Below are 5,235 nucleotides of genomic sequence, written 5' to 3' on the forward strand. Positions count from 1 at the left end.
TAAACGATGTTCAAAATTTTTACTTCACACTTTGACTGAGACCCAGGAAAGATAAGAATATCATTAAAATTGTATGCAAAAATAATCTATTCGTATAAGCGTTCACTCTTGTTCTACATCTTTAAATGTTTGGTAGCGACTTTTCACTTTTTCGCAATGCAAATATTTTTATTCAAAATCTCATTTCAAAGACTTAGTTTCCGCCGACTATTTACTGGCGTGATACGCCAGAAGCATTCGTCCCCGTTCAGAGTGGAAATGCCGGAAAATAGGTTTGTTTTGTATGCTAAGGGCGCAAACATGGAAATATTATTCTGCTGTTTTTCCTTTCAACTTGCCCTAAAAAGGGGTGACGGTTTGTTCAATTTCCGACCTAAATCTACCCATAGACTTATAGAAAAGGGTACTTTGCCGAACAATACGTTTTTCAATGCGCAGACGATACTGCCCTAATCGCACATGACAACGACAAACCAAACCTCCAAAAGCGGTATTTTAATTTTTATTAGCTTCAGGTTCCTCTTTTACTTCCTCTGTTAATTTGAATAACTAATAAATCAGAAATTTGCGCTCATGGCGAAAATGTACGCTTTTCTATTAGGCTGTAGCCAACTGCGACATGTTTTCATTGGCAATGCGGGGCCAATTCAGATGGCGAATCGAATGCTCGTCAATTTAAATTGATTCAGAAGGAAAAATGTTGCAGGAAAAACTTTTTCCGCTTCGCCGTGATTCATTAAAAATTCTAATCGGGAGCGGAAAAATTCTTCGCATTTTCCGTTATGATGACATCTGCTTCTACATCCTCACATTTCCAGTTTAGCGTTTTTCCCACTCGGACAGATGTGACCGCAAACTTTTCGCAAAATCTCCGATTAATTTTTAACTGGCATATTTTCTGCTCATCGCCGGAAAAATGCCCTGGAAAAAACGCATTTTTCCATCGTCTTGCCGCGTTCTATTAAACATTCTGCCTGTTTCCGAATGAATGCTCGGTTAATTCCCCTGGGTAATTAGCTTGTCAACAGTCGACTCTCCCTAAGCACTCTAATGAAAAGGGTTTCTTAGTCTGATCCAATTTTTGCGTTTTTCAAGGACCTCATAATTATGCTGGGAAATTGGGTTTATTAAGGCCGCATCAGGACAGGAAAGATTCGACAAATCGCATTATATATCTTACGATCTCTGTATATTTGCTATTCCACCTAAGAATTGGTAGTAGGAACCACTGGGTTTCACCATGCAGGATGGAGTTTCTTTGAGCTGAAGAGCGCAGAAGAAGACAAAAGCGACTGCTGTGTTATACTTAGTTCTATTGATGCTCGCCTTYTTCTTATTGCTGCAAGAGTTATGAAATTTAATATCAATCTCCAGGAGCTTTTCAAATCGTTCACTTTTGGAACTTTCGGAAGCTTTCTATTTAATAATGATATCCATTTGAAAACTCCCAGTTTTCAGCAAAGTTTCAGCCAGTAATGGCGATACCCTATTAATAAAGCTCGAGGACTGAGCAAGCTCAAGTTCAAACTAAACATAAACTCTATCTATTTTATTGGATATCCGCTTCGGCTTTCCGTTCCCTCCAAGACGGTCCTCGGAAAGGCGCATTTCCACGGCAAAAGAGCATTTTTTTGGTGTTTTATGTTTATCTTTTTCATGGCATATACTTAGCTACAGTCGGCTTCTTTGCTTCTGTTCTCTGTTTCTTTATGGGGCTTAATAAATAATGTAGTAGCTAAGACGTGCCCCCCTTTGCGACGAAATTTTATAAGCATGTGACATCAGTTAAAGCAGCCTTTATGATGTTCTTTGAGCGCCGCATATTTTATTTCCAATTTCCAATCGTGTTCTTGAAAGGGCGTCTTTCGCTGCCAGTGGAAACTCGAAATAGGAAATAATATTCCAGCAGAAGATAATATACCTAACGGGGCTAAAAAAGCTTATGCTTCCATGGCAAATCCTTATCTGTTCGCATCCCATGAGTCCTCTCGGTTTCCTGCAATAACCTCAGTGAAATGGACTAGTCAGGTAGAGGTATAAAAGCGGGGATCTCCCTGATGGAAACTTAATGAAAATGGCGAGAAATAAAGGGGCGAATGGACGATTTGGCTCAAAATGCACTTTGGAATGTACTTGTTGAATCGTGGGCTTTGGGACAATTTCATCATCTGGAACTCAACCGAACACTGCTTTCATTAGGCTACAACTGGCAGCAAGCGTTTCACTAAATCTATTGTGGAGGTGCGCACACTGAGCAGGTTCCTAACAAAAGTTTCACTTCACAACATCGCTTTCTACTGGCTATAAGAACCTTTGGACCTACCAGACCAATGTTTAAATTTCTCCCAGTTGTTGATCACTTGAAGAACAGTCGTGTCTTCTTAAATCTCTTCGAGTATTGGGCTTGTTTTCAGTTTGAAGTAGAAACTTTGCACGTAGATCAAGTGGGCATAGATTTGAATGCCAGCGAGTTTTCCCGATTATAATCGTCCACAATTGCTATCGGCCAGGGTGTTTAGGGGAAATGGATCGACGATGGCACGTTTTACATTTGACTGATTAAAGAGGACTTTTTCCGCTCAAACATACCGAAATTTCCCAAAGCCGAAAGGAGCGAGGGCCAATTTGGCCCGCTGTTACAATACAAATTAGAGCAGAGGACTCGTGCTGGCCTAATTGTGATTCAGCAGCTACAGCGTCCTCAGCGATAACAGCAGAAATTACATTCATTTTTCCGGTATTTCGGGGGGTTGTTCTGATGAGTTACGGCCCGTTTTTGCGGTTTTTATTTTGCTCGGATGGAAAAAATCTCCGAATTATAACGAGGGCGCCACTCGCTTTTTATGGATCCGGCGGGTTTGTGCTCGGCCCTTGAATTATTTAAATTGAGAGATAAAGATATGAGTTGTGGAATGAACTGCTTGCACGTCCAACGGATTAATGGAAAGACAAAATTTTCACAATTTTTTTTTTACGATTCGCATGACAATAAATTTTTGTGCAAGCTCGTATTAAGTTACGATCAGCTATTGGATGAACTCACCATTATCTGGCCATTAAAACGGATTAATGATAATAAAAAACAATTATAACTGTGTGTGCACTGGATGAGCCTTTAATCAGTTAATACCCGAAGGTTTTCCAGGATTTTATATTACTGCTTATTGATTAGCTTGAAAATTAAATTTAGCGCTTAGTCGCAGTTCTTACAGCCGAATACCTGAAATACTGATTGCAAAATAAGACTTTTCCAAGTCTCGTTCTTAACCAGACCAGTTATTTGGCATTTTCCCTATGTACTTGCTCTAGTATTTTATTCTCTTCCTTATTCATTCTTCTCTTCCCGCAACTTGCATCGATTTTTTTTGGTTTATTTAGTTTTTCCCCTGTTGTCATCATTTAGGTTGTTTTTTCATGCAGCTCTAAGCATTTTTAATGGAAAAACAGAGCGGCAGCCTTGCACTCGCCTACTTTAACCTCTTTTAAATTTTCAATTTAAGGTTAGGTTTTAAATTGCGCTCTTCAAAATTCTAATACATATAATACTGTCGAAGTATGCAAGCAAAAATTAAGACGGTTCTACTCCAATAATCAAAAACTGCGCAAAGGCTCCTCAAAGTTTAAAAATTCATTCTGATGGCACCAGTTTATTAAATAGAGCGAAATTCACACTGTATGCAAAGCGAAGCTTTCGTGATTGAGTGCGGAAACCTCCTCCTAAAAGTCTCAACTAATTGTGCAGAAATCGTATTTTGAACTGAGCGATGTAAATATTTGAAATCGCGCAAAAGCCTTCCAAGGTTGAAAAATTCCTTCTGAACGCACCAGCGCCTTGAATGGACCGAAATGCTCCTCAAATTCAAACTGAGGCTTTGCCGATCCAGCGTTAAAACCCACATCCCAATGCTCCAACGAATTGCTCAGAAATTGTCTTCACAAGAGTATGATGTAAAAATGGAAAACCGCGCAAAAACACTGCAAAGTATAAAAAATCAGTTTGAAGCCACTAGTACTTTGAATGGAATGAAATTTAAACCTGATATTAACTGAAGCTTCTGTTATTTGAGGCTCAAACGGTTAGTGCGATCTTGCCCCTTATTGCTCAGAAATCGTCTTAAGAAAGGTATGATGTAAAAATGAAAAACCGCGCAAAAACACTGCAAAGTTTAAAACATCAGTTTGAAGGCACTGGTATCTTGAATAGAACGACATTTACACCCAATATTAACTGAAGCTTCTGTTATTTGGGGCTGAAACGCCTATGGCGATCTCGCAACTAATTGCTCAGAAATCGTCTTAGGAAAGGTATGATGTAAAAATGAAAAACCGCGCAAAAACACTCCAAAGTATAAAAAATCAGTTTGAAGCCACTAGTACCTTGAATGGAACAAAATTCACAACCGATATTAACTGAAGCTTTTGTTATCTGAAGCTGAAACGCTTAGTGCGATCTCGCAACTTATTGCTCAGAAATCGTCTCAAGAAAGGTATGATGCAAAAATGAAAAACCGCACAAAAACACTCCAAAGTATGAAAAATCAGTTTGAAGCCACTAGTACCTTGAATGGAACGAAATTTAAACCTGATATAAACTGAAGCTTCTGTTATTTGAGGCTGAAACGGTTAGTGCGATCTTGCAACTGATTGCTCAAAAATCGTCTTAAGAAAGGTATGATGTAAAAATGAAAAACCGCGCAAAAACACTCCAAAGTAAAAAAATCAGTTTGAAACCACTAGTACCTTGAATGGAACGAAATTTACACCCGTTATTAACTGAAGCTTCTGTTATTTGAGGCTGAAACGATTATTGCGATCTCGCAACTTATTGCTCAAAAATCGTCTTAAGAAAGGTATGATGTAAAAATGAAAAAGCGCGCAAAAACACTCCAAAGTATAAAAAATCAGTTTGAAGCCACTAGTACCTTGAATGGAACGAAATTTACACCCGATATTAACTGAAGCTTCTGTTATTTGAGGCTGAAACGATTATTGCGATCTCGCAACTTATTGCTCAGAAATCGTCTTAAGAAAGGTATGATGTAAAAATGAAAAAGCGCGCAAAAACACTCCAAAGTATAAAAAATCAGTTTGAAGCCACTAGTACCTTGAATGGAACGAAATTTAAACCCGATATTAACTGAAGCTTCTGTTATTTGAGGCTGAAACGATTATTGCGATCTCGCAACTTATTGCTCAGAAATCGTCTTAAGAAAGGTATGATGTAAAAATGAAAAA

At 38.5% G+C, this 5,235-nt stretch overlaps 1 protein-coding gene across 1 annotated transcript in view; it reads right to left on the reverse strand.

Moving 5' to 3' along the window:
• LOC109537600 (neuroligin-4, X-linked) overlaps positions 1–5,235 on the reverse strand; it is a 171,766-nt gene that overhangs the window by 120,748 nt on the left and 45,783 nt on the right. The window lies entirely within an intron of this gene.

Source organism: Dendroctonus ponderosae, unplaced genomic scaffold, assembly GCF_020466585.1.
Source record: "Dendroctonus ponderosae isolate FM_Combo_2020 unplaced genomic scaffold, Dpon_F_20191213v2 Dpon_F_20191213_11, whole genome shotgun sequence".
NCBI classification, from domain to species: Eukaryota; Metazoa; Arthropoda; class Insecta; order Coleoptera; family Curculionidae; genus Dendroctonus; species Dendroctonus ponderosae.